The 25,733-nt window shown below is 39.3% G+C and overlaps 1 protein-coding gene across 2 annotated transcripts in view; it reads left to right on the top strand.

Moving 5' to 3' along the window:
- The window catches only part of pvalb6 (parvalbumin 6), a 59,402-nt gene that overhangs the window by 5,878 nt on the left and 27,791 nt on the right, over nucleotides 1-25,733 (top strand). Inside the window, exon 2 of one of the 2 annotated variants that reach the window (XM_025006046.2) lies at nucleotides 13,734-13,818. The exons of the other annotated variant lie outside the window; for it this stretch is intronic. The gene's annotated coding sequence lies outside the window, so the exon portion shown is untranslated. The remainder of the gene's footprint in view (nucleotides 1-13,733; nucleotides 13,819-25,733) is intronic. 2 annotated transcript variants of the gene reach the window in all.

Genomic DNA, 25,733 nt, shown 5'->3' with positions numbered 1-25,733 from the left:
TGGTACCAGGTGCCATCAATTTTGAACCTTTTCACAAGATTCTAATTTTCTGATATGATGAATTTGAGATTTTCATTTGTTGTCATTTGTAATCATCAAAATTAAACGAAATAAACATTTGAAATATATGAGTTTGTATGTAATGTATGAATAAAATATACAAGTTTCACTTTTTAAATGGAATTACTGAAATCAGTCTACTTTTTCATGATATTCTAATTTTATGACCAGCACCTGTACATTTTCAACATTTGGAGGCGTAGGAAAAGGTTTATTTTCTTTTTAAGGCTTACAATCATTTTTCACAGATACAACTATCCAAACTTACACACAAAGATGCTTACACGAGTTACAAAATATTTTTACACACGCACAAATATTTTTACACACACACACAAATCCTTTTACACACACACAAATATTTTTACACATGCACAAATCCTTTTACACACGCACAGGTAATTTGGAACCATTTTCTCTCCATATAATTCTAAAGGAGCCAGGCTTTCTTGAATTTTTAGTGGTTTGATTAATGATTTTCCAGGCTTTCTGAAGGTCAATAAGAGTTTTTCTTTGGATCTTGGCCCTACTGTACTCTGGTTTCCAGGTAGGAGTTGATTTTAGACATCTCCTTTGCTGGTTTTGATTGGACTCTTCTGAGCAAGACAATACCACTTATTTGGATGAGAAACACATTCAGCAGCTCCCTGAAAAACATAGATAAAAAACACTAATCTCTGGTTCTCACTAGCTAGAGCTACTTACCTTCATTGAATGGGTTTGTTAGATTTAGGCACAATTTTTGTACTGTTCAAAAGTCTTGAGTCATTCCTCTTTTTTATGTTTTTCTTCCAAACACAGACTTCAAAATAGTGTAATTTTTTTTTAAAGTAGTCTTTATCAATAGTATTTATGGTTTTCTCAAGGTCTTTCAAAGTTATTCTTTGGCCTTTTGGCTGATTTTGTTTACAGTCCTGCAAAACTGTATTCTTTAACAAGTTTGAGAGAAAATGTGCTGCCAAAGATATTTATGGGATTATTTAAAACTTATTAAAACTTACTGCATATTTTACATCATATCCCTTTTCAAAGACCAAATAACAGAGCCTTGTCTTGGAGAAACTTTTCAAACAACACTTTTGACCCTCTTAGTCCAGTACCAGGACTGATTTGCAATGTTTTTATTGAATATTCAGCTTCTACCACAGGTTTCAAATGAACCCTGAGACAGCTGTGGGCAGACATGAGTAAACGTGCCCTCCAATGCCTCCTGATTGCATTCACACTTATACCAAGAGCTGCCCATTTGTCACAGGATTACATAAGATGCATGTTACTGCTGGATGTGAGCAGGACTAATGAGAGTTACTGAAAGGTCAAAGGAAAAGGTGATGGGAAGCCGTTTTCACACAACAAGAATAAAGAGTTTCTGAAGAACGTGTTCGGCCCAGACTTGCACGCGAGGACTCTCACTTTCCTCGTGTCGTAGGAACCTGTTCAAAAAAAATTTTCAAAACAGATGTTTCTCTCATAATAGTCTTGAGTTGTTGTGAGTGCCTTCATAGTTTAGTTTAAGAGGTCAGAAAGTGCAAGAAGTGAGACAACTTTGAGAGGGTACGATGACCTATGACACCAAATTATAACTAATTGTAGACAAAATAGAGAAATTACTGTGGTCAAATTGAGACATGATTGAGACACTTTGTGACTAAATTGAGACAAGTAAATTTGCACTTCAAGTGCAAGAATGCCAGTGTCGCAGTTTCATCAAACATCTTATATATGTTAAACGTGATTCTCAGTAAAGAATTTGTGTAATTTATTACATATTTGTGTGCCCAACTTGTCACCAACTTTGTAGTTTTAATGTTGACTGACTTTAATGAAAATGTTTTATTGAATTATAATTTCTATTATTGTCAAGATTCTTGGGACTTCATTCCAGAACCTCAGAGATGCATAAAATCAAGTCCTTGGAAAAATTAAACAGATTCATCATTGCTGACTCAGATCTTAATCCTAACCCTTTCTTGGTCTTTAAAGACAACATTTAAGCGTAAATGGTGTTTTGCTTGTGTGCTGTGGGTTTATATTTTTTATGTTTTGTGCTTCACTGCCAGCTGTAAACCAAACAGCCCTTGGGGAAAGATAAAAATATCTTGAACCTCATGGAACGTCTTGAGAAAATTTAATGATCTGCAGCACAGGAGTGATGAAGTTGTAGGCCAAAGATGTGGTTCTGACATTGGTGTATTAAGCACCAGAGCAAAAAGTACTTCAGAAACTTCTGTCTTGTGTTCATTGAAGTGGGCAGGTGCATGACATTAGGAAGTAAATTAACAGCTGAGAGCGAGTGCTGCTCACATGTGATTAATGGCAGGAGCTGCAGTGCTGCTAAATGTTGATTTGAGGTCAGTGGATTGTTGAGAAAAAGAATAAATAAAGTGTGGTCTGCGTGAGTATAAACCTTTCTTTCACTCCTTGACAAAGCTCTTGACAACTTCAGATTTACTCTGTGTTGTCTGTGATTCAAGAAAAGAGCACAAAAATGTCTGACTAGTCACAAATGTTAGTTTTAACATACAAGTCACTTAAAGTCATGCAAATGAGATGCAAAGATTAAACATATAGTTTAGTGTCATAAGACTGGCAGTGATGTAATCACCCTCTGTGTCACACAAGGCGGCTAACTGTGGAAGTGTGTGTCGCTGTGACCTTTGAAAACCAGTTACTGTTACACATTTTTGCTTAGTTTTGGAGCAATTTTACTTTCAGAAATAAAATGCTGTGAAACGATGTGAGATTCTTGATTTACTGGTCTGATTCACTGTCTTCCTGTCCCGTTCTGGGACCCACTGCAACGCATCATCAGAGCAGCGTTGAGGAGAAGTGACAGTTGTCAGCTAATTTGATTTATTAATTTTCCTAACCTACCCTGAACCTCAGCCTCGGTGGAAACACAACAAACCAGGGCTGAAACAAATCATGACTGTTGTGTTTGTAAATAATAATTATGTGCAGCACAGGATATTAAACACAGATGACTGAGACTGACAAGTGAACATAAAATGCTTGGAATACTCCCCCAACACAGAGCCCCAAATCAAAGGTTGAGGGTAGTTTTAAAAGTGCTACCTCCTTACCAGGTTCAATCTGTATGGTAAATTTCTGCCCTGATAGTCAATCTTAGCCCTGGGTCCTGCAGTCATAACAGAAAGGAGCCAAAAAAAAGGTCCCACAAAAATATTTTAGTTCCTGAAAATATGTTCCTGCAGTTTGAACGCAGTTTCTTGTGTGGATCTAAGCTCAGGCTTCAAATAAAACAATGAAGATTTAGTGAATCTGTGTGGGCATTTGAACATAAAGTTTTGTGTGTATGGTGGCTCTGCTTTATGCTGTTTTCCCACTCACCTTCTGGCTGTGTGTTTTTCCTCCCTCTTTTTGTGGCACATTTTTAGAGGCATAAATGTGTACCTGTAGGACTGGGGAGTTCAGTCCTGTTGGTTGGGAGGACTGAACACACAGGATTAGCTGTTTGTGTGGACTTGCGTTGTCAACCCCCCCCCCTTTTTCTGCCTATTTCTACTTGTCTAATTTTCTTAAAATATAATTTCACCTCTTTTGGGTTGAAATATATCATTTCTTGATGAGCTATGGTTGCTGAGCACTTGGCTGTCTCGTCACCATGGAGGCTCAAATACCTGAGAGGTTGCCTGGATAATTAAAACACCAGCTTTCCTCACCGCTGAACAGAGGTCGCACACAGAAAATTTGCATTTGAGCTGATTTTAGGAAAAGCACAATTAACCCCCTGTTCAGAGCTTTTGTTTTAATGGCATTAATTAAAAGACAGATTTTGATAAACGTGAATGAGGAGGAGGAGGGAGTCAGATATTTGAGCAAAGATGAATTAGAACTGGAGATTAAAAAGACCTCATGGATGTATTTTTATGCAACAACATTTTTTTTTTGCAAAATGCACAAAGCTGATTGCTGCAAACTGATATGAATAAGTCTAAAGTGTGGGCACTGATGCAGTCCAGGTCACGGATAACACGCACTGCTCCATAACCCGACCACCCAATCACAATTATGCAGCGTGCACACACATTAATAAAGACCCCTGTTATCATAATAGTCCCTGACAGAAGGCTGTGATAGCCAGACTCGCTCCCCAGAGTCGTCACTGGTTTAGTAGCCGCCGCCAAGGTCAAGGACAGATGTGCAGTGTGCCAGCATCTGAGACTATGATGGTCTCAATGATACACAGGTTTATCTGTGTAAAAATCATTCATTCATTCATTCATTCATTCATTCATTCATTCATTCATTCATTCATTCATTCATTCATTCCCGGGGGTTATTATTGTGTGTATGCAGACAGTAGTACCACATTATTAGGCAGTGATTGTGTCTGTGTATACAGCCCTGCGGCTGAAACCGAGTGTCAAACACAGAATCAGGATTGTGCAGTGAATGGAATCGACCGAAGCATCAGATGTTGCATTTTGGCTCATATTTGTTGAGGCAACTGGATTGCAGTAGTGCGTTGTGCTCTGCCAGACAGAGCTCAGCTGGACCTTGTTAGGTCATATGAAGGTGTTGCTCAGGCCTGCAATAATCAGAAAGGACTCAGGTGTTCTGCTGACTTGCAATGGACACCAAATACCTCAGGTTAAAAGGTCACCCTCTTGTGCAGCTTGTTATGCCTCGCCCTCCCTACCCTTCCTCATGACATCCAGTATTACAGAACATTGCAAAAGTGATCACCCACTGTTGGCATGCTCTCTGTTTTGCTGCCTTAAACCTTGAAATTTCAAAAGAGCTTTGAAGGATTTGTAAATTTGAATTTAAACAGCATAACCACCATTTATTATTATGAATTAAAGTAGTGAGACAGAAAAATAATGAGGAATGTAAAACTACACACCCTCCAAAGTCAATACTTTGTTGAACCACCTTTTTCAGCACATTATTAAAGCAGCAAGTATCTTCAGGTTTGTCTTCATGAGTTTTTGTCCATTCTTCTGGCACAAACTGCTCCAGCTCCATCAGGTTTTGATGGGTGCTTCTTGCGTACTTTCAGACCAGATCATACCAGAGATTCTCAGTTGGAAGTTTGGGCTTTGACGGGATCCAGGACATTTAACTGTATCTCATTAAACCACTGGAGTAAAGCTTCCGCAGGTTTAGGGTCATTGTCCCGATGGAAGGTGAACCTCAGTCCCAGCTTAAAATCTATGGAACACACCATTAGATTTTCTTTAAGAATTTCTCTGTATTTTGCTCCATCCACCCATCCTTTAATTTTCCTATACCTACTGATGAACTAGCATCCCCACAGCTTGATGCTGCCACCACCATGCTTCACTGCAGGGATGGTGTTCTCAGCATCATGAAAAGTGTTAAGTTTGCACCAGACATGGTGTTGTCCAAAAAGTATAATTTTTAGTCTCATCTGACCACAGTGCCTTCTTTTCATGTTTTGAGAGTTTCCAAAATGCATTTTGACAAAGTCCAAATGGTTTGTCTTTTTTTTATTAACAATTGCATTTTTCCTGGCTATTCCTCCATGAAAGTCCAGCTCTGTGCAGTTTATGATGGTTCTCTTGACAAATCCTCTCAGCTCTGCAGAAGAGCAGCTCAGCTCCATCAGGGTTATCTTTGGCCTCCTGGATGTTTCTCGGATTAATGCCCTCCTTACCCGGTTTATGAGTTTTGGTGGAAGACTTGTATTAGTGTGAATATATCTGTTAAAGATGTTGTGAATGGGAAGCACTTCCTCCTCAAGGGAGTTCAAAGGTTATTTGAGCAATTTATAAGCCTTGGGAGTACAGCAGGTGACAGAAGTTTTGACTATTTTCAGCGAGGACAAGAAGTCAAAGCTAACTTTAGACTACCACTGAGGTCGGTCCAGAGCAACAGGAGTCCGCAAATGTCCAATTAGAAAACCCACGACCCTTTAAATGAGATCATTAACAAACTCATACTCAGATGGGACAGAGAGACAGAAAAAAATGGCTAGAAAGGTCTCTTGTCATTTCAGCTCATACATTTTTTTTCACTCTCCTTTTTTTTAGAAAAGGAAAATTAATAAGATGACCTATTTTGTCAAAGTCACTTAAAGCTGCCATCTTTGGGGAGTAAAATCTTGCTATATATATATATATATATATATATATATATATATATATAGATTTATCCTCTTTCTTAAAAAGTGACTACTAACCAAAGGTGAAACATTTACTCAATCAACAAGCACTGACTATGCAAATTTTTCTATTTTTTACTTTTTAAAGTACCCTTCGCTGATCTAATAGTACTTTGCATTTTCTGAATATTTCCTAATTCACAATAGAGTTGATACAGACAAAAAACACTAATTACACTTAAGGTAACCTCTCACACAAAGTTTTTAATTATTCACTTTTTTCCAAAGTGACAACTGAAATGAATTATTTATAAGCACTGACAATTATCATGTATTTTGCTAATTTGCTGTATTATTTAGCTTCTTTTAAAAGACAGCCATCAGTACATGAAATCAAACCCTTTGAGCACTACAAGCTTAGTTTGTGGATTAATTAGAGGTGGATTTTTACTGATATCCAGTCTCTATGTAAAGTTAGAGTCTGGTGATTTAATATTTTAATATATGACTGTGGACAACATTCTGTGTTCAATACATTAAAACAACCTAAAACCTAAAATGTTTATTAAGATAATAAAAGGGAATGGGAACTGATTTTTAAGTAGTCAAAGTCCAGTTAAACAGGACACATTTTTAATTTAAATTCTTCTTACTACACTTAACGGCCTCACACACACACACACAAAAAAGAAATAAAAATACACAGACACAGCAAACAAACAAACAAAACTTGGAGTTTCTTGGTGTTTTTCTGCCATGGTAGTTTATTTTGAAAGAATTATAAGGTGGAAACTCCGGCTTTACTGCCAGAACACATGCATCCCCCTCCATGTTGATCCACTGAACCGGTGAAAATGAAGTAATATAAATATCCCTGGCTGGCAGAATTAGCAGCAGCTCACATCTCAGTACATGATTCTCTGTTTTACTGGAGGGTTTTATAGCTGCAGGACTTGGTGTAGGTACATTTTAATCCACCAGAAGTTCCAACTGTGTGGACAGTCATTTTTCAAAAACATGAAATTTGGGAACTTGAAGAAAAATTGAATAACTATTAAGGAATTTCAAAACTGTTTTTGCATAAAATGCCCATCCCTAAAAAACTGACATTTAGAATCAATTTATCTTAAGGCTTACATCTCTTTTATATTCTCCAGTGCAAATTTGTCAAAGTGCACTCTTGTATTCATACCATGTTTTACATTTTCTGCACCACAATGTTTGAGTAATTGGTGTACAATTACATTCCCAGTCCAATAGGTATGATTTGCTGACTTCTCAACTATCTATTAAAAAGAAAAAGGAAAAAGAGTGATTTGCCATCAGGACTGTGGTTTTTTTTCTTCCCTGTGTTCTATGTGTAATAAATTGTCCAAGCATTGACAACATTTCTTCTCACAAAGGATTTCCTTGAAACAAATGTTGTTTTTTTTTCTTCTTCTGCTAACAATCATATGATTTTCTTTGTTGCTGGGTCTTTAACTAAAACCTTATGAATAGATGTTTTACATCCTTGGATGTATACTCATCATATGTTCTTTGCATGGTTGCTAAATTAATGGCGGCCCATTGTGGACCACAGAATGACCAGGTAGATCTTTGCGAAATTACCATAATGCAGACATCGCTATGTAACAACCAGATGAGCAAATAACGGACCATTAGCTGAGCCTTGAAGGCAAAACACATCGACATATATGACATGCATCAGAAACAATGCCTCCATTATTTTCAGTTATGACCCCACCAGTCTGGCTGCTGACAGACGCTTTAGGTTGCGGCCTTCAGCGATATTTCTTGACTCTTTTCTCATGTGCTTTTTTGACAGTTCTTTTCTCGTTTAGTTGTAGCACAGTTTCATATCAAAAGTATAAAAGTAGAAGAGGAAAGATTAACTGCAGTGGTTGAGAATTATCCAGAGATTGGATCATTGGGTGAGAAATCTTGTTGAAGTACTGGGTGTCAAGAAAAAATGCTCAGCTAAAATGTTAATGCCATTTAAAAGATTTATACTGCAAACATTTTACTGTATATTACAATTCAATGTAGTTCAATCATGCTGAAATACACATAAGAAGTGATGTGTATTGTTAGAGCACACTTCAGCATGACATGTCTGATATGTTTTGGTGGCATCGATGATTGTTTTTGGCTTAAGACTTCTTTTCTATTCTGACCAGTTCTGGCAAACACAGGAGTCAAAACCTTAAAGAAAAAAAAAAATACAGGTTTAGGGCATGCTATAATTGGCTTCATTTTTCAGACATGGAGAACTTTGTCCAACTTCTGATTATAACAGCAGGTTATTAAAAGGGAGTGAAGTTCCCAGATGACACGAGGAGAACATGCAGACTAAAGCTCAGTGTTTAATCTTCAAAGCACACACTGTCTAAACACCTGAAATGCACTATATTGTTCAGCACAAACTGTCAGGTGGAAAGAGCAAAAGCAATCTATGTCATGAATGACATGGTTGTTGCTGTGGCCTTGCAAAGCAGCTTTTTAAAAAATAATATCCATCAATCCTGCAATGAATGTCATATTCCAGGACACCTCCTTTCCTTTCAAGAACAAGGCATGGGTCCTGAGGTTGGACTGTTGTCCTTCCCGATATCTTCAACCTTTTTATGGTACTCCTCTTTCACCTGACCTTCGCATCTTATCCCCTGACTCAGCATTTTGTTTAATCCACAATCCAAACTCATCCTGTCGTCCATCCTCTTTCTTCCTTTTTCTGTTTTGCTGTCGGTGCTTTAACACATAAGAGACATAAAGAGGCGTTCTTAATAAAGTCTTAATTCATTACAGCTGACTGGCACCTGAAATAAATGCAGGGCCAATGTTTGAGCTGAAATTGGGTCTTGCAGCAAACACTGCAGCCCAATTATTTTGCCTATATTTCAAACTTCTCATGCGCTTGCAAAAGATGCTTTGGGTGAAAGCCCCCTGAGATAAAAAAAGAAAAAACACTTTTCAAAGTGGAAATTGTTGAAAAAAAAATCAGTTTGGGGTGGATCTGTGTGGACCTAAGACACATAGCTTTTGATAAACAGTTAAAGGGACATAATTTCTTTATAGCGATTTTGGTCAAACTTTGAAAAAGTTGGTTGAGCTAAGGAGTTGTTAGTTACAGATGTAGTACATCCAATAATTACTTTGGGAGAGTTTCATTCAAATCAGACCAGTGGTTCATGAGAAATTTTGTTGGCGGTACTCTTGTTGTGTTTGCTTATGTTACTTTCTGCCTCATATCTGTTTTTAACTATGAATACTTTATCAAGCTTTGCAAAAAGGTTGGCCCACACTCAGCTCTAACCACAAGGGTTTCGCAATGAATGTGAGAGGCTGCGAGCAGCACAATGCCTCTCAAGGAAAATGTATTTTTGTTCATGAGTGGTTGAGGGTGTGCTGATACCATTGTATATGTTTGGGCTTTCTGCTGCAAGGTCAGGGGAACTCTACCCCCGCCACAAACACACACACAGCTCTGCAGGGGCAGCCGTAAGTGACAAGTGTTAGCTACTGACCCGGCATCGGGCTCAGTGACACAAGGCAATGTCCACGAACAGAAACAAACCGGCATCAATGTGCACACTCGTGGGTGTGGACCGGCTCTGCTCACTCATGCAAAACAAAAATTCATATTCATCTTTACACAGCACCAGAGTTTAAAAGAAGACTATTAATGAGCATTTTTGAAGCCTTGAATAGATCCTGCTTACTCTCCTTAGAGGATTCAATGCAAGTCTATATTTAGACATTCCTATAAACTTCCAGCAATCCCAAGTGCAACACAGACAGGTCATGTGTCAATGTGAAATCACTCTGGTGATGAAGCAAACATTTTGATAAGAGTCAAGGTGCAAGCAAAAATTCTAATTTTAAAGGGATATTTAACATGTTCTGAACTGGACTTCTGCACAAAGGCTATGAACAATTATTATCTTCCTTGTGGTAGATAGATCTGTTTGGAGAAACAGTTTAATTCTGAGCAGACTGACGAGCTAATGGCTGGTTTGAATGGGACTAAAACCAAAGTGAATTGCTACCATTTTCAAATAACTTCAGTCTCCAAAAATGTGTATTAGGTCATACAAACAATTTTTTTTCCACCACTTCAGTTTTACATTAAATGTATTATTTTATTTTTGGCAATTATATACTATTCTTACCAGAAGTGTGGCAGACTTCACTAGAAGTGCTACAGCTAGCTGCTGCTACTTTATTTGTGCTTGCCAATAACAAAGAAACATTGCATAACTGGTGGCAGTGTAACTGTTTATAAAGAAGTGTGTAAGTAGTTAAATAGATTTTTTTCCTTTTACATAACACATTTTAAAACAGATACAAAACATAAAATGAAAATAAGGAATGGGATAAAAGAACAAAAGCTATAAAACAATGCAGAAAGATTAAAAAAAAGCAAAAATGTGACCTAAAATTGTTTTGTTGAACACAAACAATGATAAGAGGTAGGTTTTCAGTTCAAGTGTGACTACTAAAGGAACAATGTTAGCTCATCAGTCTGGTCTGAATTAAACTATTTCTTCAAACTGAGGTCATTTAAAGAGCTATCTACAACAGGTAAGATATTATTTACAATCTTTCCACAGAACCTTAGTTCAAAGATCAGAACATGCCCTTCAATAGCAGTAGAAGTTAAACTAATATAGGGTAAAATTTCAACTGTATTCATGCATTTTGTGAAGCTGAAGGTCAAATGTCCATAAAAACAAATTTGTCCACTGTGAACGTAACACTTGGCCCTTTGTTCATTGAATCTAACCAATCCTCTGTGACTTTAACATCCTCTGCAATGTCCACCCCATTTGCTCTGTCCTCCTCCAACTCACATCCCAAACCTGGTCCTGAATACAAATGAGTTTTTTCTTTATTTATTTTGGTTGCCTATAATGCTGTAGGCTAAAGGAGAGAATAAGCTGGGAGTGAATGTCTCCCACCGAAGAAAAGGAAAGCAGCAGGAGAAAAGTAAATCTGCTCAAAGACAAAAAGAGAAGAAGACAATGAAAAAGAAGAGAGAGGAACACTCTGAGGAGGAGATGGAAAGTGGTGATAACGGAAGACACATGAGGAGAGGATGGCGACAGGAAAAGATCTAAAGATAAAAGGTAAAATACGGAGAAGGAGGGCTTACTGTACTTCCATAAAGTAAGTCTTTTACAGACTGAGGATTTAACTTTTTACGTAAAATGATTACAATCGTCCTTTGAGTATCTCAGACAAGTCTGTGAATTACGAGATGAGGGAAAACAATCTATTAAAATGCCGTCAATCATGTTTGAATAAAATCTATGCAATAAGATTAAAACACATGGGCTCATGGAAAAACACTTCGGAAAGCCTGACTGCTGTTGAACACATTTTGGAAAGATGGCAAATTATCTCCCTTGTTCCAGAACACTGACAGTGCCTTGGTCCTTTTGTTTTGGTCCGTGTTTCTTGTTTCAGAATTGAACTGATAATGGAATACAGTATTTACACTCAGACTTTTCCTGCAGCCTTTTCATTTGTCTTCCACATAAAAGCAGCATGTTGAGGGGATAAAAAAACCAACATTTTTAACAACACCTTCCAAAGTGTAGTTTATGTTTAGGACTGAATGTTACAATCCCTCATGATTAAACGCAGCAGTTGTCCTGAGTGAGGTCAGCGATGTCCTTATTGGTTGAAGATGAGCAGCAAGACACGTCTTCAGTTGTGTACCCCGACTTCATTGGGTGTTTCGGCTCTTCATCACAAGACCCCCTTAGTCGAGGCAGGCCCACCACAGGCTGATTAAACCTTGTTGTTTAAGTGGTCATCTGGCAGCCCATATGGTCTGTATTTGCTTCAGCCACAGCCGTTAGATGGTTCTTTCATCAATATTCGACAGATCTTTAATTGCCTTCTGCAGGGGCTGACCCCTAGATCCCGCCTCCTTCAGTAGTTCTGTGGTGGGATTGGCTACAAACCCCCTGCAGCCCATTTCCACTGGGCACACTCACACTTTCAACCCCACTCCTCAGCCTTAGCTACTAGATTGGCATGCCACAGCTTTGTCCTTTCATTTGCCTCATCAATGCCATCTTCCCAGGGGCTCATCAGTTTAACATTTAAAACACACCAAAAAAGAAAAAGACCTTAAGACCAGATCTGGTCGTAGGTTGGTGATTGCAGTTTCAGGTAGAAATGTGAATCTTTAGTTTGGGTCTACTTGCATTTCACAGTCCCTGACTGAATTCAGCAGGTGATTCAGGAGGTGTAGGCTTGCTCTGTGGTTTCTCCCCTTCCTGCAGGAAATTACTTTCCTGCAGGATGGTTGACGGGACATTTTGGGGGGAGGTGTTGGTTGCCTCTCTCTTGTGCTTCAGAGTTGAGGCCAAGCTTCTCAGTGCTTTGTTGTGATGCCAAGTGTACCTTCCTTGTGCTAGACTGTTATTGGCTCACTCCATGATGTGTTGGAAGGCTGGAGCCTCTCCACGTCAAAGATGTAGGCTTGTCGGAGAGGGCTGCAGGTAGTATGTGGCTTTGACAATGAAGTTGAGCCTGTTTTTTTTTTTTTTTTTTTTTAACATTGCTTTTAGCATCTATAAACAAATTTTGTTTGGGAAATGATGTTGCAGTCCACTACAGACTGGAGCATCCAGCTTCTTCGAAGCAACTCCTGAGGGTTTAACTAAGAGAGCAGCATGAAATAAAAGTAGAGTATTGCTTTAAAGCTTTTAAGTATCCAAATGTTATGGGCTATCAGGCAAATAATTACATGAAGTTACTGCTGATCAAAAATCACCAACATCATATAAAAAACTGTCATAAGTATGGATTAAAGTTCGCCAAATTGACTCTTTATTCCACAGCATGCTAACTAGCAACCCACAAAGTGGGTTAATCAGTAGCTTAACATTTTTAACGTAGAAAACAAATAGGGATGGTACAGTTTAAAATAACAATTTAGAGTTGCCAGTTAACCTAACATGCATGATTTTGAACTGCTGTGAGTCAACACAAACCAACGGCTCCAACGTGCAGCTCCTCCAGCTGAATGGATGTTTTTGGTAGGTCATTTCAGCATTTTTTTGTAATTCAAATGGAAAATGTTTGCTGAAACATTTATCTGAAGGATTGTAGTCAAAGCTTTCTTTTTAATTTGTAATACTGTGTCTTTTGTTCCACTAAATGTAGGCTTTAAGTGATCTCAAGAGACCTGTGATGTTCTGACCATGGTGCTGTTTAAGTCACATTTCTATAAAAAAGAAAACGGTTGCCCTGTGATGCTCAGAGGCAGGAAACAGTGAGTCAGATCTGAGAACCCATCAACCATCATTAAAATCATCAAAAGCGGGTCTAATACCACCCACCCTTGACAAGAACGTGGGGTTATATATCCAGAGAGCGAGACCAAAACCAGACACGGAGACAGCAGCTGAGGTTAAGTGCTTTATTTACAAAGTGGTATATCTGTACAGTGCGGGTGTTGAGGTAGGATCTGGAAAGCAAGAGGGACAGGGTGAGTCTCGGGCACCAATCCTACTGTCAGCTGAGCACTGCATAAATGACTTAGTTCTGTTCTTTGGTCTTACAGGTCCAGGTGGAGTCCAGCGGCGAGGAGGAGATGAAGGAAGTGTTCAGGTGATCCAGAAACTCGACTAGCCAGTAATCCCGTCCAGGTGAGTATCCAGTTGTTCCAGGTAAGTATCTGTAAGTCCAAGGTTCCGTGACGTGGCCAGATATCTACGACAAGGTACATAGAAAAACATAGTCAAAACTTAGTCAAGGCTCTGGTTAGATACGGGGGCTGCGAGTCTAACCCAGGAGGTTCGATGCTCCAGCGTAGGTCTGGTCTCAGCTGGAAGCTTAAGTAGTGGCAGTCTTCATTAACAGAATCAGGATCACCTGTGGAGGAAGAACACTGGAGGAACCGCCCCAAGGCGGGGCTAGAAACTCCAGATCCCTACAACCCTCAAGGATGTCTTCTTTTATGTGTTAGATGGAAGCTTTACTCCAGATAGTTTTTGTCTTTTATTTTCTCTTAAGGAACATAAAGAATGAAGGGCCTTGCATTCCTTGAAAGAATACTGATCCCTCGCTGCGTTAAATCATCTTGTGTTAAAAAAGGTTTATTTCGGTCAAACTTTGTAAATAACGCCATGCTCAGTCTCCACAGTACTTCAAGGCCTTGCACAGTCTGTTCATGCTTGGAGTATGTACTGTGGAGGATTTTCAGCTACTACCACAACAGATTTTAACTACCTATAAAATTGACTCCATGTTGTTGTTTGCTATGTTCGGCTAGTTGTAGCGATCATCTTGAATTAGAATGAGTCCAAAATTTAATCAGTTCTAAATGCACATCAAATGATTACTATCTGAGAGTTTCATTAACATCCATCATGAGGTTCATGAGATATTTTGCTAACAGTCAAACAGGGTTAACTCCAACGATTAAAGCTATAGTTTTAAACCCGATGAGTAATTCTCTTAGTGTGTGTTGGAGTTGACTCTCAGTTTCTACCACACTAATCTTAGCTCAATATCTGTAAAATTGACTGAATTATAGCCATTAATGTGTTTGCTAAGGTCAATTAGCTGTGGCTGCCATCTTGAATCCGATTGACTCCAAATGTTAATCAGTTATAGATGCGCATCCAATGATTAGTTTTTGAGAGTTTAATTAAAAGTCATCTACTGGTTGATGAGATATTTTACTAACAGACAGACAAACAAATGTACACAAGTAATTACATTATCACCTGCCTTTTGATGGTGAACAGGGTGGTCAACACCTAAACGGTTAGGAATCTATCTCTGACGTCATTTACTTTGTATGTAGGACTATGTAGAGTGGTTCCCTGAGAATGTTTGTATCTGCACAAAAACATAAAAAAAAAGACAATGCAAGACAAAAATGGCTCGAACCGTATTTGCGCTGCACTGCCTCCGGCGCTGCACCAGTTTGCTATTACACATGCAAACTCTGTGACATAATAAACATCTGTCTCATCTGATTAATCTTCCTTTTTTTTTCCTCAAACAAGCCGGACTGCGTCTGTTTAAAGCAGCCGAGGAGAGAGTCAGCCCTTACATCACACTGCTGAGAGGCAGCCAGGCATGACGAGGACTGCAGCATTTTCAGCTGCGGAGACGCGAGCCAACGTCTACTCAAACCCCACGACAAAGACTTGACCGTAAACTAATCAGACCAATCAAACTGGTCACGTTTATTGACAATAAAACCCAAACGTGTTTCTGATTAAATTCGCAGATGAAGGTCACATTTCATGCTGCTTCAACAGTTTCCACAAAAACAAACAGACAAAAAAGGAAAAAAATCTACATTTCCATTTTTGTCAATTTTGTTACACGGTGTTCCTCACTACCTGCCGTGTGAGAGGGCAGATGTGCTTGTTTTACTCGTGTGTTCGGCAGCGTCCCGGCCTGCAGGGTCTCCGTCCTGCGCAAGCTGCAGAACCAAACAAGCGAACAAGGCAGTGAAAAGAAGGAAGCATCGCGGCGAGGTGACAGAGAAGGGGCACATTTCTCTGACAGACGTGCCGCCTGCAGGAGGGTGACACCGATCACAGAAAACACCTGAAAAAAAACAGGATTTTGCTGCAGGGTTATTTATTGCATGTATTAGAGAAGCAAAAATACATTTCAGACAAACAAGAGCTATTTCCTTTCCCCATCCTTAAAATTCAGCTGTCTGCCTTGAAACTATTCACTTGTGTTTCCTGATTAAGACATGCATTTCCAATGTAGAGATAATGTTTGTAGGTCAGAGTGGGAGCATGGGTTCATGACCAACAACAGTGAGCACAACAACGTGACCGTCACTCTGCATCTGTATCATCTGTTGCGTCTCACACACACAAGCTGACTGCGCACATGTACAGCATGTTTAAACTCCGTCATCACTGATACATGTCATAAATCTCCACAAGAGCTCTTATAACCAGCGTTACAGACCCTGATGATGGTTGCAGTTATGGTTTTGCATTAGCACTCCTGCAGACATAGACTGCATGTAAAAAAAGAGTAGATCGCGGTAAAAAATGTCGGTAACCCAGTCATTTTTTCGGGGATTGAGCTTAAATTTGGTGTGGTAGTAGCCAAGAGTCGCCTCCAACACATACTCTCAGCGTCAACACATCTAGTGAGATCTCTCTTGCATACTTTTCATCGCACCTGCTTCATAGAAATCTGTTCTCAGTTTTTAAAATGCACGCTCTGATAAAATGAAAATTCTTGGTGCTGTTGTGTTTGCACTACTGCGCTCGTAGGCTTACAGAAGAAATTTTGTCTGCTGAGGAGCAGAAACACTTATCTTTGTCGCACATTTGACACAAAGTGGCGACAGATCCTTTAATTGCTTTCTAGAGCCAGTGGATTCAATCATGTTTTTTTTTCAGTATCTGCTAGAAGATTTATTTCAGCCATTATTTGGTAAAAGATGGCTTTGCAATCTTGACTTTCACTTAACAGTACATCCTGTTTACCTGTTCTGCAAAAGAAGGAACAAACAAATTCAGCATTTGTTTGTTCCTCCTGGCAAGAAAAAAAAAAAAATCCAAGTGAAAAAGAAAGCAAACCATTTTGTGCACTGATATTGGTGACAAAAACAAAGCTTTACTTGAAGGGATGGATACTGCCTGCAGCCTTACATGGCAATGTTTTAAACAAAGATTTCCTGTGTTATGTGATGGTGATGGCTCTTAGCTACTACCACACCAAATTTTAGCTCACTATCTGTACAACTGAGTAAGTTATAGCCATTTTAGTGTTTGCTAAGGTTGATTATCTGGCTAAATTCAAAAGTTTCAATCAAATCTGTCCACTGATTCATGAACTATTTTGCTAACTGATAAATACACAATGTTGGGATCTATATTTATGTTTTCACTCTTTGACCTTTTTGTGGGGCTCCCTGTCTGGTTTTGTTTCTGGGTCTTCATGTCCGTGCATTCCTTTGTGTTTTAGTGTTTCAGTTCTCTCCTGCCCCGCCCACTCTCACCTGTCCCTAGTTGTTCTCTCTCACCAGGTGATTGTCGTTCTAGTTCATTACTTGTCCCTTTAAATTCTGTTTTTCCCCATTGTTCTTGAGTTGGGTGATGTCAGCTCTGTGCTGCAAGTTTGGTTTGCTCCCTCCTCGCGTTTCCTTGAGATCAGCTATTTTGTTAGTTCTCTTGTTTGCTGCCACGTCAGTGCTTTTCTTTATTAAAAGTAATTTAAGTTTTTGATCCTTGAGTCTGCCTGCATTCCGGGTTCCAACCAACTCTACAAACTTGACACATGGTCGCTTGCTACATGAAAGGAGGGCTATAAAAAGCTGATTTAGGAGACCAGACTTTTGATAATCCAAATGAAGATTACTCAAATAAGACTTGGATAAAAGTATAAAAACTGCCCCTCACACGCACATTCAACAGAAGAAGTGATCAGTTTTGAAATCCTCCACAGATTTTTACTGATTTCTACCATGAACGATGACTTCCTTTGAGAAGTCTAGACGCAGGCATTTTTCTGTCTTCCCTGACAGATTATAATGGCCGCTTTTCCACCTCATTGAGTGAAGATAGTAATGTACTGATGGAGTCTGCTCAATCAGCTACTGTGGGTGAATGTAGCTGTAATAAAGGAGAAGTGACGAATATAGTATATTTGTGTTTTACAGTATATGCTTGTATTTGACACATTCATAAAAGGTCTTGTTTATCCACAGAAAGACACTGTAATCTGATAGTATATCTGAAACTGATTGGCTAAACATGACAAACTGTTTTGCTGGGAAAAAAAAGCCCATACCTAATGCTGGCCAGAGAAATGTTGGTGCAACGATGGAGCTGTTGGCTGCTCGCATTGTGTGTGTGTGTGTGTGTGTGTTTATCCTGGTCCTCCTGCGGTCATCATTCACTGCAGCGCACCTGGAGTTTAAGAGCCCGTCTGCTGTGGCCAAATGATCTAGTGAGGAGGGGGCAGGGGGAGTTTGGGTATGGAGAAAGAAAAACAGAAAAGGATGGACAGGGGGAGGGGGAGGGAATCAAGGATTTAGGAGTGAGAAAATGAGGGGTGGGGTGCAAAATGGACCAAGACAGGCCCGTGATGCGAGCTCCTGCATGCCTGTTGCCGAGAGAAAATGAAAGCATAAAATTAATGGAGGGAGATGGGAAGCAGAGAGCGCGAGGGAAGGAGACTGAGAAGGAAGGAGGGCTAAATGAGAGGGAGGAGACGGATGGAGGGATAGATAGATAGATAGATAGATAGATAGATAGATAGATAGATAGATAGATAGATAGATGAGAGCGTTTATTTAGGTTTCGAGGACACATTATTTCAGCAGCTTCAACAGTACGGAGGTGAGCCACATGGAAAAATGACCAGAAACTAACCAACACAACCGGGCTTTTTAAGACAACTTAATGTAATGTTTGTAGAAGAAAATGTTTGTTCAGTTAACTTAAGTTAGCTTTTTTTGCATATATTTAAAATTAAAACAACATGTTCGATTTTACAGTGCACAATCTTTCCTTTCCCCTTTTGTTAGCTCTCTGGCTCTTTTTCCCTGGTTCATAAGGTCAGGTGGTGAATAGGTTTTGAGAAAAAGGAAAAGAAACATTTTATAGATGTTGACATATACTTATCAAATGATAAGCACTGGACCGCTACATTCACAATTTTGAGGACACAGAATACACCCCCTGTGAGATCCTTCAAGCTGATTCAGTGCCAAATAAATATTTTCAGGAAATCAGATATGAAAAGTTTTCAGCTGTCAAGGACGGGCTGTTTCACTCAGGCTGAGCGTTCACACAGTTTTCAGCATATATTCTTTTTTTCAGCACTGTGTACGCGCTGCAGACAGCCCTCAGCTTCTTTGTAAAGATAAAAAACAAAAACACAAAAACTCTGTAACAGGTTGGCACAAGTACCACCTCCGACATGCCACTGCTGGCCAGACTCTCTCTTCGCTCAAGGTGGGGATTAGATTTTTATGGAATAAAAAGGTTGGGGAAAGAGGCTCTAGTCAAGTTCTATGTAGCACGTGTATGTTCATGGAAATACTTCTGCATGGATTTAGAGGCAGAATACAGCTCCTTTCAAGTACAAAATAGAGAAGTTTTGGGGAAAATCATAGAACACTACTGCATCAAGAAAATCAATATTTATAAAATAATGTTTGCATTAACCAGTATGAATTTTTGAGATTAGACTTGCTTTAAGTTGGCAGCAAACCAATCAGTCTGGTCAGAATTAAACTCTGTTTCTCCAAACTTCAGTCATCCAAAGAGCTATCTACAACAGGTAAGATATTAATTGTTTATAACTTTGTATGTCCCCAGACAATCTCAAATATAGGATCAGAATCCGGATTGGTAACAGAATATCTGACCACACTACGCTCCCAGTGTCTGCTGACCTAATGTCTGTGGTTTTACACCAGCTGCGCTGTCATACAGCTGCCATAAAATGTCCATTGCAAAACAAGAAGAATTAAAGTATTTTAAACTAAAAAAATTTATCAGTTTTTTAGTTACTTGGAATGTTTGCAACTCGGGTTTTTCTTGTGGCGGTAGCAATAAAGCTACATTCAATACCAACAATTTAATTATACATTTAAAATCCAAACACCAGCTTGATCTAGGGGGACAAGATCCTCGATAGGGACATCACTATTCATAACCTTTCCACAGAACCCCACTTCAAATGATTCGAACTGTCCCTTTAAGTGAAACTCTTGCCCACTTTTCTGAGTCGTTGGTGCAATCTGCTTGCGATGAAGGAGCTACTTGGGATGCAAAGAGACAACCTGCTCATTGAGCCATGGCATGTGGTTTCATCTCGTCTCGCCTGAATGGAGAGCTGCATTATGACGAAATGAGAAAAGTGAGAAAACCCTCATAGACTCTGACGTGACTGACAGCTGCCAGCTTCCATCCGAGAGGAAGACATTTGTCAAAGGCAACAAAACAACAAAGTCGCAAAAGACATTTGTTTGACTTGATGTAACCCTAACAAGAGAAGGAGGGAGGGAATTGTGTGAATGATGACAGGATGATGAAGATGAGGGAAGGAACGAGGGATTTTAAATTAAAATCATCTTGTAGTTGTTTTGGTCAAACCTCATAAATGACCTATTTAGCTCAATATCTGTAAAATTGACCTAATAATAGTAATTTTTATGTAGGCTAATGTTATCTGTGACTGGGGTGACTTTAAAAGTTAATCAGCTGTAGTTGTGCATCCAGTAATTACTTTCTGACAGTTTCATTAAAAACTGGTCATCGGTTTAGGAGATATTTGGCACCAAGAGTCATGGCCAATGTAAAATTATTGCACAATGTGTAGCGCTTGAAATATGTGTTGGAGATTACGCTCAGCTACTATTACTCCAAATTTGAGCTCAAAGTCTGTAAAATTGAGTGAGTTACAAGCATTTTGTGTTTTGTCAGTTCAGTTGGCTGTAGCGGCCATCTTTAATCAGCCATGTATGTACACACAGTATAATATTTTTTGTTCAGTGTGTCATAGGATATTTTGCTAACAGACAAAGTTGGATCCAGTAGTTCTTGGCAAAGTTTTGAAAACGGATCTTGTTGGATTAGTTAGCGTTTAGAGTGTATGTTGGGGGATGACTCTCAGCTATCACCATGCTGGGTTTCACCTCGATATCTGCTAAATCAGCTGAGTCATACCTATTTTTGGGTTTGCTGAGTTTGTTTAATTGTGGCGGCCATCTTGAATGGCATTTACTCCGAGAGTTAATCAGTTGTAAGATGTCCATCGTGCGATTACTCCCTGCTAATTTTATTGAAATTAGTCCACTGTTTCACAACATTTTTTGCTAACCGCACAGACAAACACACATACAGACATGCTTTCAGTGGCGGATGATTATTACCTCTATTCTGACAGAAACCCATCTGAAAAGCCCACATCGTTCCAAGCGATGCTTCAATGTCTACATCAATCTTCAAAGACAGTTAAATCAAAAGTCAGTGGATCCCCCCCTAATCAGTACGCCCTCCATCAGATAGTGTTTGAGCTCCTTCAGTGTGAATGAATGTCGCCATCAGAATGACTTACAACGCCATTACCAAAGTCACATCGACGGCTTCGCGGGGGAAGACAAAGGACAAGAGATAATTCAAGAGGGCCATTATTGGTTTAATTGTACTTTCAGCGCCAAATCTTTTCATTAGCGTCCTGCCAGCAGCATGTATCTGCCGCTGCTAGTGAACCCTCTTCTCTCTGTTTCATGCAGACACCTCCCCCCTGCATCCTCCTGTCCTCCATCACACGCCTCTCCTGATTACTGCTCCCGTCTGTCTCCTTGTTTCCTCGTCTCATCTCTCCTCTCCTCGCTGGCCTCAAATGTCACCTTTGATTCCACGTGAGGAGCTCTTGTTGGTAAAACCCTGAGGAGAATCTACTACAGGCTCAGTCCTTTGTGTGTGTCAGTGGGTTTGTGTGTGTGTGTGTTATAGGATTTAAAGAAAGGAGAAGCGTGTGTGACCTGATATGCATACCCTGGCAGATTTCTTTTTTCTTTGTAGACAGATAAGCTACACGTGGATACATGATAAACCTGAAAGTCCAACGTGGGAATGAGGGGGATCAGAGAGGATCTGTTTAACTTTTAGCACACGCTTCTCTCTGCTGCTGAAACACAATCACTTTGCCTTCTCCTCCTTTTCTCTTTCACTTATCTTTTCTTTCTGCTCTGTATTCACTGCAGACCTGTAAAAGTAGTGGGTTGCAAACACATACAAAAAAAAAGGCCCAGAATCCTTTGAAGGGATGCATATCACCCGCAAACTGTCATGTCAGAGTTTTAAATTAGGACCATCTTATGTCAAGAGAGTTGTATCAATCTTGGTCAAACCTTCAAAAATAAAAACAAAAACATTTGATTAATTTGTTTCAGCTCAGAGAATATGCTGTGAATGACTCTCAGCTATTACCACACCAAACCTCAGCACAATATTTGACTGAATTATTACCATTTATGTCTTGAATTGGACTGAACCTCAAGGTTAATCAGTTGTAGATGTACAATCAGTGATTACATTCTGACAGTTTTGTTAAAAATCTGTTGAGTAGTTCACAAGATATTTTGCTAACAGACCAATTAAGTTGATTGCAACAATAAATAGCAAAATTTTAAACAGAGATCTTGTGCAATCCATTTGCACTTGGAGTATGTGTTGATGATAACTTTCAGCTACTACCACATCAGATTATCTGTAAATTTGATATTGGTGTGGGGAAGGGGGCAGCACTACACGACCCCTGAACAGCCTGCACTGTAAATTTTGTTTTTCTTTACACGTTTGAATTAACCCTTTTGAAGAGATAAAGAGAGGTAGAGAAGCTCTTGTAATTTCGGGTCAATTTGACCAAAAGGCCACGGGAGGGTTAAAGCAACTAGATCATAATATACATTGTTGTTTCAATATCCTAGTATTTTTATTACTCAAGTTATCATCCAGTCAGGATCTCATACATGTCTATGGTGCACCGCATTCTTATCGAACCATAAACAGAATCGCCATCAGTTGTGCCGTCGTGTCTCATGTTCATTTGTCTCCCTGTCTGACTGCAGCCTGTGATCGAAGAACACGGATCCTGTTACCCGAGGACAAACCGTGTAATTAATGCTTGTTTAGACAGGCAATATTTCTGTCAAAGCAAAGAAACAAATAAGGAAACAGTAAATTAACTTCAGCAATAAGTTAAAAAAAAGAAGCAGCATGCCATTGCCAATACTTCTAATTGATTTTTTGTATGAACACACTCAAGGTCGCTGATAATAGGCAAACCTGGGAGACCTGCACACACGCGTCCAGATCTTCTTCTTTTTTATTGGCAGAAATAAAAGCACAACAACTCATTTAGCAAATTCATCAGATTCTGATCAAAAAGAATATTTTTTTAAAAGGCAACACTTACAGATCCTTGTTAGCGTAACACACTTTGTCTTGAAACAAATGCTAAATACAAGGACCTAAACATTTTTGTGGAAACCCATGAATCGACAGGTCAGAGTTGTTATGGAGGCTGTAGAAGCGTGTGATTGTGTCGTTGCAGGCTGGTAACGTAAAAGTAAAAAGGATAATAAATGTATACGAGGTGTGGTTATTTTTCTATTTGCCATAAAAAAAACATTGGATGGGAGTCAGGAGAGCATGTTTCTGTGTGGGTGAGGGGAAAGGATGGTCTAAAAAAATAAGGGGACAGTAAAAACCTCAGAAGGGTTCGAAAAATGCTGATTCAAAACAAGCTCTGCATGAAACTTTCCTTTATATTACAAGTTTCTCGCTTGTTGTCCCTGCGTGTACTTCAAATCGACTGCAGTTAAAATGTATTTTTACAGAACAGTTTTTAGAAATCAGTAAGAGTCTGTTTTTCAGTTCTATAATTAAACACTTGTCAGTGACAGAAAGCCGTTCTGTGAAATGTTTGTTCAATTAATTTCCCAGAAAAAGGAGAAAAAAAAATGCAGACACCTCAACAGAAGAGCTAACTGCGTTCTTCTTTCCAAGAAATGTACTGTTGGAGATGAACTCGCTTCAGGTAGAGAAAGAGCGAACTTGGATGTTGCTTCTGAAGGGCGTACAGTTCACGCAGTGCGAAGCTTCGATGCTCTTCTTCTCTTACACAGGCCAGGTGAGGAGGTATGTGGTAACTGCAAAACAGCTTAATTACCCAGAGTTGCTTACAAACCACAAAAGAATCAAACACAAAAAATAGCAAGTAATTTGTCTCTTAGATGAGATAAAAGAAAGAATTAATGGTAATAAAGTTAAATAAAACAAGAGTGTGGCTGATTCCCCTTTAAATGAACAAAAGTGACATAATAAATAAATAAATATTTTGTGTTTGTGCCACCAGGTAAAATAACAGCAGCCCTGACAATTCTTAAAGAAAATTTTAATAAAATACTTCAAAAATATTTTCAAAATCTGTTATTTTTAAGATGAAAAATTTGTGAAACCTAATATGTTGAATACACTACAATGTGAAAATAAATGAATGCTAAACCAACAATGTTGAATTGTATTCCTTGCCTTGCAAATACCATGAACACCAACCACAATACTTCAGTTACATAAAACAAATCTCAGTTTATATATAAAAACATGGATTTCCACAGAAATGCAACTAATCTAAGTTAAACAACCTTAGCCAACACAAAGGTTGCTATCAATCATCCAATTTTACAGATATCTAGCTAAAGTTTTGTGTGGCAATAGCAGATAGTCATTCTCATCTCACAAGTTTTCCCAATATCACACGGGATCGCAGATGTCATTTTACAAGGTTTGACAAAAGCGGCCATAACGCTGTTCATTTTCACCATAAGATGGTGACTATGCATTCCTTCAAGGAATGCTAGGTGTTTCGTTTTAATTTATTTTAAATTTTTGACACCATTTACTATTTCCTGTCGATCTTTAACCCCTTCAGCACATGTTCAAACTTTATTGGTGACAGAGAAAGAACAAAGCCAACCAAACTCAGAAAAACGGTCGTTGTGATTATTAAAGCACAAAGCAACAGTGGGAAAAATCGGCTGCTGCGTCGTTTTTACCAAAGAGCTCCTTTATGTCACCAAAAGCACAGGTTGGGTGTGGATTGCTGTGAATGTTTTCATCATTTTCATACCTTTGTGAAGCCATCCTTCCTGTCACGAATGTTTGCATTTATTGACAGAGGCAGTGAACTGGTTGTGGAGGTTGAATGAGACCTCTTCTGTCTAATCAGATTGCGCTGTGTTTGTAGGTGTGCACTTAATAAGCCTAACAAGTCGTGCTGCTGAGGGACATGCGCAGGGAGGGAGTGGATCAATGTGCATGAGATGCAAGTGCATTACCTTGATTTTATTATAGTATCTCTGTGGTTTCAAAGCCCCCTATCCTCATCCTACTGTGTAACACACGAATACACACCTGCAGGATAATGCTGCCAATCTGTCAGGTTGAACAAGGTAAAACTGTCATAACTCAGGGGATTCTGTCCAGAGAGAGCGAAACCAAGACCAAAACACGGAGACAAAGATAACGGTAAGTGAATTTATTTACAAAGTGAAAGCTATGTACAGTGGGCGGTATCCAGAGGAGTCTGAAAGAGAAGGAGAGCTGGGTGAGTCTCGGGTACGAGTTTTGATCCAGGTTATTTGCTAGGTGGTGCCAGTAACGTTTCTTATTTGCTTACAGGTCCAGGAGATGAATACAGCGCCGAAGAGAGGAGGAGAGGTTCCAGAGTTCCAGGAGTAACGAGCCAGTTCCAGTAGGTGAGTATCGACGTGATCCCAGGTAAGTAGTCCTTAATCTCCGTAGTCGTGTCGTGGCAAAAACCTAGGACGTAGGCAAAACAAAGAACGTAGTTAACACTAGGAGTAGGAATCAAGGTTAGACGCTGAGGCGGAGAATCTAACCCAGAAGGTTCGATGCTCCAGCGAAGATCTGATCTCAGCCTGCTGCTTAAGTACTAGATGGTCTCGTCAGTGGAACACCTGTGGAGTAATGATTAGTAGCGCCACCCAAAAGGTGGAGCCAAACCCAGATCCTCACAGTCACTCAAG

The sequence above is a fragment of the Kryptolebias marmoratus genome, linkage group LG12, assembly GCF_001649575.2.
Source record: "Kryptolebias marmoratus isolate JLee-2015 linkage group LG12, ASM164957v2, whole genome shotgun sequence".
Classification (NCBI taxonomy): Eukaryota; Metazoa; Chordata; class Actinopteri; order Cyprinodontiformes; family Rivulidae; genus Kryptolebias; species Kryptolebias marmoratus.
Note: the sequence above shows the minus strand (reverse complement) of the source record. Positions and strands in the feature narration are given on the sequence as shown.